The sequence below is a fragment of the Rattus norvegicus genome, chromosome X (assembly GCF_036323735.1).
Source record: "Rattus norvegicus strain BN/NHsdMcwi chromosome X, GRCr8, whole genome shotgun sequence".
Lineage (NCBI taxonomy): Eukaryota > Metazoa > Chordata > Mammalia > Rodentia > Muridae > Rattus > Rattus norvegicus.
The window spans coordinates 67947909-67956756 of record NC_086039.1 but is presented as its reverse complement, the minus strand read 5'-3'; the positions used below and the strand labels follow the sequence as shown (position 1 = coordinate 67956756).

Here is an 8848-nt window from a genome sequence, read left to right as displayed (position 1 = left end):
CCGTGAAACCCTTTGAGTGGAGGAAATGGTTCAGCAGGTAATAGCGATTGCTGTGCAAAGAGGAAAACCTGAGTTCAAATCCAAAGAATCCATGGGAAAAGGCAGGTGTGTGCAGAGGAATGTGGTGTGCAGACAGGAGGGTTGCTGGGTCGTGATGGCCACTAGCCTAGCTCTAAATTCAGAAGTTCCATGGCTTTTTAGTATATTCACAACCATCATTATAATCTTAGAGCATTTTGCTACACCAACAAGAAGAAACTGTTCAATTAGTGGCCAGTCAGTCCTTCCATCTGTACCTCCCTCCCTCCCTCCCTCCCTCCCTCCCTCCCTCCCTCCCTCCCTCCCTCCCTCTCCCCTCCCTCCCTCCCCCATCTCTCTCCTCCTTCTCCCTCTCTTTTCATTGTCCTTTTTCATTTTTTTTATCTAACAACATCCCCCTGTTTCTTACATTCTCCTTTTAGAGAACAAGCCTTAGGGTTTGATGAAATGGTCGGCAAAATTTCAAACTCCAGGCAAGCTCTCACTCACCTTTCCACATTATTGAAATAGAAAAGTACTTCATCTTGAAAGTATTTGGCCCCTTGTTTTTGCCATAGATAGCTTACAACCAAATACGAACAGGAGGAATGAGAGGTTAAGCTACACTTATCAGCTAGGAACTCAAGTAGTTGAATGTCAGGATCGTGTTCAGATTTTATTGGTCTGCATTCCATAGCAGACATTCATCTTCCACACTGGACAGCAGTAATACTATATGAACAGTTCCTTAACCTGCCTCTGTCCTATGCAGTTTCCACTTCTGGCTTCTTAAAGTGAATTCATATTCTTACAGATCCCAGATGCAGTTGCCAGATTTTCAGATGCAGTTAGAGTGTTTTTCCACTTCACAAGAAACTTTTTCTAGTCACTGCAGTGTAAGATTTAAACTTTGTAGAGTTCGGGTGGAATTCTGCAGAGCTTGGATAGATACAGGCTGAATAATCCATAAAGGGAAGTGTCCATAATCCACAGGGGGAGTGTCCATAATCCACAGGGGGAGTGTCCATAATCCACAGGGGGAGTGTCCATAATCCACAGGGGGAGGTGTCCATAATCCACAGGGGAAGTGTACTCTCTCAAATGCTTTAGTGTGATTCCTGTGACAGATTCACCCCCTGGGCCAAAGAACAGGTATGTAGACAAGGTCAGGCTGTTCAGGCTAGACTCATAATTATGTGCCCTTATTTTGAGAGAATGGTTTATTAGAGCTAGGAAATATTAAGAATTTAAGGACAGCATGGAGTTTGTTTTGGTTTTGGTTTTGTTTTGGTCTGAATTTGAAATTGACACTTGGTGCTCTAACCTCATTGTGGCTTTGAAGCTTTAGTTAATCCTGCCTTGCATACAGGTGTTGAGTGCTTAAGTCATTGTAGTGCTATTTATTAAACTGGTATATTGGCTTTATTTGAATTATGCTGGATTTAAAATGTATACCAGTGAATCAGAAAGAAACCCAAGGCTTTGAAATTATGTAATTTCATTATTAATTTTATAAACTTGTATGTTTGTTTGTTAGTTATGGAGGACTGTGCTATGTAGCTGCTCTCCAACTTGTGATCCTCCTGTCTCAGGCTCCTGAGTGTCAGAAGGGTGTCATCTTGCCTGCTAACTTTTTGGTCTTCAACATCTACTTTGCTGATTTTCAATCACTGTGCTTTGGAATGATTGCTTGTTATATCATGTGTGATGCACCTAGAGATAATAGCATTAGGTGTGTATTAATTCAGTCTCAAAAGAAAACAATCACGTGTTCTCTCATTACTGGGTCCTAGAAGTTATGGGTACATATAGGTACTGATAAGATGAAAATAGAAGTGAAACTGAAGAGAAGGGAGACAGAGGGGTGGGGGTGGGGATGTGTTCAAAGTACATTAAATGTGTGACCTTGCATGACTGTGTAATAAAAGAAGATGTTGAATTATACCTACCTATTTTAACAATTTTTATAAGAGTATATGTTAGCAAGAAAAAGAGTTGCCTCATATAACTGTATTGAGTGTGTTAAAAACAGACCTTTCAATAGTGAAGCTTTATAAAGAATCTTAAAAACTACAATGGAATCTTAGTGGTAATTAACTGTGAGAAGGAATTGCAAGGAATTATAACTTCTACATTAGTGGATATTATCATGTTTCAGTGTTTTAAAGATTTGCGTATATGTGTACTTGTGTTTAATGTGTGTAGTGATGAATCACTCTAACCCCAGTATTCAGGAGGCTGAGGCAGGAGGGTCATAAGTTTGAGACAACTTTCAAAGATCATGTATCAAGATCTTTTCCCAAAATAAAACAACATTTCCTGGTGGGCTAGTGGTTAGGATTAAGCATCCTCTCAAAACAAAACAAAATAAATTAAAAACATTATATATGAGCAGGTAACAGAAACAACAGGTTTATATTTATTTTTTAAATGAGTTGATTTTGTGGTATATAAATATTTCCTAATACACATTATTTTTTATGGATTCCTTTTTCTTTAGTCTTTTTTCCCTATTTTTTTTCTGGCTTATGAATGAGGACCATCACAGTGTGTCTGGAGTTGTTCATGGGTGGGTTAATCTCACCATGAGCCCTGTAAGTTCAGTGGCACATTTCGGTACTTTGTTTACATGTAGCTGTTCCATGGCCACAGAGCCTCTATCTAAACCTCTAAGTCCATATTAACTCTACATTTACTAATGCACAGCAAAAGTTTAGCACTCTTTCTTTGGGGGGGGGTAGTGGTTCTGGGTCCAGCCCCAATATAAGTCCACAATTTTATTGCTACAAGAGTACTTATTGCTTCTATAAAGTGACATCTTTCAGATGCCTGGTGGCTTTTTATATATGTGTACCTTTGGGAACCTGTGACATTTTATGAGTAGTTAAAGTGAATACAAGCCCAATCAACTCAAATGTAATTATTACATTTTTTATATAAAGAATACAGTTTTTTATATTTGTATATATGTCATGAAAGTAAACTGGACTAATTTGAGAGTAGAAAGAGAACCAATAGGATGGGGAAGAGAATGCCGAGAGAGGGTAACAGGGAGGGGATAACTAGAGCAAGGTACACACTTTGGATGTATGACTGTATCATAATAAATCCCATCATTTAGTACAATGGTTATGTACTAATAATTAACATTTTCATAAAACTTTGCTGGGTATATTGGTGCATACCTGTGACTTCTGAGTTTGAGAGACTTAAGGTCATAGATCATACATTTGAGGTTAGCCTGGACTACATAGAAAATCCCTGACTTAAGAAACTGAGGTAACAGGGTGTGGTGGGAATTTTTAAATCTTACAAGAAAGGTTTTTTTTTTTAAGAAAATTTTATTTTCTGCTCTTATATTCTGACTGTAGTTTTTCCTCCCTCCCTTTCTCCCTCTCTCCCTCCCTCCCTCTCTCCCTCCCTCCCTCTCTCCCTCCCTCCCTCTCTCCTTCCCTTTCTCCCTTCCAGTTTCTTCAAGTACTTCCTGTCTCCCTCATATCAACTCCCTCCACCCGTGTTTCCCTTCAGAAAACAAAAGCAGGCCTCCTAGGTATATCCACTGAGCATGTCCTAACAAGATACAAAGACTGGGCACAAACCCTCATATCACAGCTGGATATGGCAACCTGGTAGGAGGAAAAGGGTCCCAAGAATAGGCAAAAGAATCTGAGACACCTTCCATTCCTATTGTTGGGAGTCCCACAAACACACCAAGCCACACAACTATATGCAGACCACAAGGCAAAGCTCAGACCTAGACATGGTCCATGTTCGTGGCTTCAGTTTCTGTGAGCTCTAATGGGCTCTGCTTAGTTGAGTCTGTGACCAGTGTTTTCATGGTGTCCTTGACCCCTCTGCATCCTACAATCCTTCCTCCCCCACTTTTGTGGACTTCCCTTGGCTCCACCTAGTGTTTGGCTGTGGGTCTCTGTATCTATTCCCATCAGTTGACACTATTCTGATAACACTTTGGTTAGACACCAGCCTATGAGTATAGGAGAATATCATTAGGAATCATTTTATTGACCCCCACCCCCAGTTTTGTTTGGTCTGTCCTGAGCTATCAAACCTCTAGTTCCTGGCCATCCAGCAGTATTCTATGGGCTCCCTCTCCTGGCCATAAGTTGGACCCAGCATGGGTTGGCCAATGCCCCCAAATTCTGTGCCACCATAGCTTTTGCAGGGAGGATAAAGGTTTTGTGGCTGGGTTGATATCCCAGTCCCACTATTAAGAGTCTTGCCTGGTTATAGAATAAGGCCAGTTTGGGCTCCATATCCCCTATTACCAGAAGACTTCATTAGGGTCACTTAAGATGATTCTAGGGAGTTTGCACTGTACTAGGTTTCTATATCACTCCCCAAATGCCTCCCAATTCCAGATGTCTCCCCTGGTACTCTTTCTCTGTCTCTCCCCCTATCTCTGCCTAATTCCTCCCCATTCCATTCCCACCCACTTCCATTCTACCCTCATAAATCTATTAATTCACCTTCCCAGACAGATCCTTATGTTCCCCCTTTGAGCTCTCCTCGTTACTTAGCCTCTTTGGGTCTGTGGATTGTAACATGGTTTTCCTTTACTCAACAGCTAATGTCCACTTATAAGTGAGCAAATAGCATGTTTGTCTTTCTGAGTCTGAGTTACCTTTCTTTCTAGTTCCATCAATTTGCCTGCAAATTTCATGATGCTATTTTTGTTAACAGCTCTAAGGATGTTTTAGTAGTAAATAACTATTCTTCTTAAGGAAGCCACACAGACCAAAACCAGTAAAGGCACAAGAGGCAGGATAACATGCAACATGTTATGTTCATCGTGTCCATGCACTGTTAAATTTGGAGGCATTCCAGATGAAATAAAAATAGGAGCAGAGTTCTCTGAGCACTGAATAAAAAAGCACAGTTCTCAGAAATGATGAGCTAGGGAGGGAGGTGGCTGGGAAGACAAAACTCTATTACTAGGACGCTGGATCAAAGAACAATAGAGTCCACTGAGAAATGAACTAGCAGAGAAACAGCAGTGACATGGAAGAGAAATCTAAGACATCTGCATAATGGAAACAACAGCAGGCCCGTCAGTCCTCACAATAAACAATCTGACTAGAGCTGGGGACGTGGCTCAGCTGTGGAGAGCTTGTCCAGAGGTAGGCCATCAGGAAGGAGAGAAGGGAAGCTGCTCTGGGAATGGGAAAGGACTGGGACAAATGGTTGTCTCAGAAGGATGCTAAATGTGCCCTTTGAAATTAGCAGGTCAACATAGAAAACACAGAGCAGGAATCAGTCTACTGAAGCTAAGAAAGGGCACATGGCCTTATTGAACTTTAATCCCAGGCCAGAACTCTTACCATCAACCTCAGATGCGTTCTCAAATTCTGTCTGTATCTTGTAAATGGTGTTGTTTGCACAAGAAAAAGATGAAGTCCCCAAACCATTACACTCTAAACTGTGTCAATCTCAAACAGCTGCCAATAGAAGCTTAACTTCTCTCCCACTTTTGGTAATTTATATGTGCTAATGACCTTCCAGGGTGTTTGTCTGATCTAAGTGTATGTATGCTTCTAGTTCAAGCATTCAAAAATACTGAAAGACAATTATGAGTTTGAGACAACCTAGGTTATAAAGCAAGTAAGTACCTGACTTAAAATTTCTTTTAAAGTGATACCTACTTAATCTTCTTAAATATGGATTGTCTTTAAGGGATGGTATCAATATATTTTGGGGAAAACCCCTAAGCTTAACCATCTCCAATAAGTGATTTTATTTCTGGATGGTCAGTTTGATTCAACATTTATTTGGCAGGCATCATGAGGCTGTGTTAGATCCAGGAAATGTAATGATCTCCATTTATGCCAGTTTTCCTGAAAATGGCAGAATTTCATCCTTTGTGCCAATGATAGATTTTGTTCGTTTAATAGATGAATAAAACTCCATAAGATCACTCCATAATATCACTTCATAATTTGACTATTTCGAATAGTTCTGCAATAAATATGGTTATTCATACTTGGCAAACCTACTAGTTTTTGAGATGATTTTGTTAAGTAGCTCATAGTCTTCCTGTCTGTGAGTGCTGGGTAACAAGCACTGTGAGTTGATATGTTTTCTTATAGTCCTCTGCCCCCGGCTGTTACAATCTTTCCTTCTACAATGATTCCCAAGCTTTGGAAGGGCGAGAGTGTGGTTATGTATGTATGTTCCATTTAGAGTTCAGAATTTTCAGTCTCGTATTCTCTGTGCCTTGGCCAATTGTGGGTGTAATCATAATCTACTGCAAGTGGAAGCTTCTCAGATGAGGGGTGAAAGATGCATTGATCTATGGGAGTATCAATCAGCCATTAGGACTTGATTTAATACTATGTGGATTTAGCAGAATGATAGTGGTAGGTTCTCTCCTAAGGCTTATAGCCTGTCTAGCCGTAGGCTTGTTCCTGGCCCAACAATGATGCCTAGGTATGGGTTTCATCTTGTTGAATGGGACTTAAATCCAACCAGATAATTATTGGTTTCTCCCATGATGTTCATGCCATTATTGCAGGAGTGGACATGAAAGTCTTTCCCCTTGGCCCTTGCACTGGTTTGAATAAGAATGTCCCTCAAAGGCTCATATAATTTGAATGCTTAGCCATTGGGTATTAGCACTATTTGAGGACGATTAGCTTTGAGTTTCCAAAAGCCTGGGCCTATTGCACCTCTCTTCCTGCTGCCTATGGATCTAGATGTAGGACTTTCAGCGACTTCTCCAGTGCCATGTCTGCTTGTGTACTACCATGCTCCCTGCCATGGTGATAATGGACTAAATGTCTGAAACTGCAAGCCAATCCAATTAAATGTTTTCTTTCATGCGAGTGGTCTTGGTCATTGTGTCTCTTCACAGTAATAGAACAATGGCTAAGACAGAAGTTCATACCAGGGAGTAGGGTAGTGATGTAATAGGCCTGACCATGCTGCTTATTGGCAGAATTATTTTGGATTAGGGAAGCACTTGAATACTTTAAGTGGGGCATAATGGATCATCCTAATAGGAACATGGAAGACACTGCTGAGAGTCATGTGAACTGTGGGGGCCAGATAAGAAAGTCAGAGGGAAAAATATGGCTAACTGGCCTAGAGGCTATCCTTGTGATAGTTTGGCAAAAAAAAAAAACAAAAACAAAAACAACAAAAAAAAAAAAACAAAAAAACAAAAAACAAACTCTTTCTGCCTCTGTCCTAAAAATTTGCTGAGGCAAAATTGAAGAGTTTTGATTTAATTGCAATGGCAGAGGATATTTCAAGATAGCCTAGTATTGACTGTTTTGCTTGGTTATTAGTGGCCACTCTTATGCAGATCTATAAAAGGAAAGGAGCAAGCTGGGTAAGGAGAAATACAAAATGTACAGTTTGAGGAGACAAGGAGCACTAGGGGGAGTAATGGAGCTATGTCCAGTGCTCAAGGTGAGGCAAAGTTTGAAGAAAAGCCTGATGCTAAATGGAATGAAGGGAGTAGTGACATCAGGACCAAAGCTCACCCAGATAAGTTTCCAACTTGTGGAAAGGGATTAGAGGAAAGCTTAAGCAGTGAAGGAAATCAACAACAGAAATCTGATGCAGATTTAATTGAAGGAGGGGGACAAGTTCTATCTCAGCAAGCAGCAGAACTTAGTAGCTTTAGAGTCAAGGATTCAAGAAAGGGGTTGTGAAGAACCCAGATGCCCTTCAACAGAGGAATGGATACAGAAAATGTGGTACATCTACACAATGGAATATTACTCAGCTATCAAAAACAACGAGTTTATGAAATTCGTAGGCAAATGGTTGGAACTGGAAAATATCATCCTGAGTGAGCTAACCCAATCACAGAAAGACATACATGGTATGCACTCATTGATAAGTGGCTATTAGCCCAAATGCTTGAATTACCCTAGATCCCTAGAACAAACGAAACTCAAGACGGATGACAAAATGTGAATGCTTCACTCCTTCTTTAAATGAGGAAAAAGAATACCCTTGGCAGGGAAGGGAGAGGCAAAGATTAAAACAGAGACTGAAGGAACACCCATTCAGAGCCTGCCCCACATGTGGCCCATACATATACAGCCACCCAATTAGACAAGATGGATGAAGCAAAGAAGTGCAGACCGACAGGAGCCGGATGTAGATCGCTCCTGAGAGACACAGCCAGAATACAGCAAATACAGAGGCGAATGCCAGCAGCAAACCACTGAACTGAGAATAGGTCCCCTATTGAAGGAATCAGAGAAAGAACTGGAAGAGCTTGAAGGGGCTCGAGACCCCAAAAGTACAACAATGCCAAGCAACCAGAGCTTCCAGGGACTAAGCCACTACCTAAAGACTATACATGGACTGACCCTGGACTCTGACCCCATAGGTAGCAATGAATATCCTAGTAAGAGCACCAGTGGAAGGGGAAGCCCTGGGTCCTGCTAAGACTGAACCCCCAGTGAACTAGTCTATGGGGGGAGGGCGGCAATGGGGGGAGGGTTGGGAGGGGAACACCCATAAGGAAGGGGAGGGGGGAGGGGGATGTTTGCCCGGAAACCGGGAAAGGGAATAACACTCGAAATGTATATAAGAAATACTCAAGTTAATAAAAAAAAATAATAAAAAAATAAAAAAAAATAAAAAAAAGAAAGGGGTTGTGGAATCTCCCCTCACAACTAAGCAAAGCCATGAGGTCAGGCATGTATCAGGATGTCCATGTATGGCAGTCTATAGAGTCATTACGTGAAGCTGTGAAGGTGAAGCCCGGATTGTGTTGAAGACCCAAAGATGCTGGAAATGTCAGAGCTGTGGGATACCTGCTGAGGAGAGCTGCTAACAGGGAGAGGAAACAGCC

At 41.2% G+C, this 8848-nt stretch overlaps 1 protein-coding gene across 2 annotated transcripts in view; it reads left to right on the top strand.

The window, feature by feature from the left end:
• The window catches only part of Ophn1 (oligophrenin 1), a 378262-nt gene that overhangs the window by 61461 nt on the left and 307953 nt on the right, over window positions 1-8848 (top strand). The window lies entirely within an intron of this gene.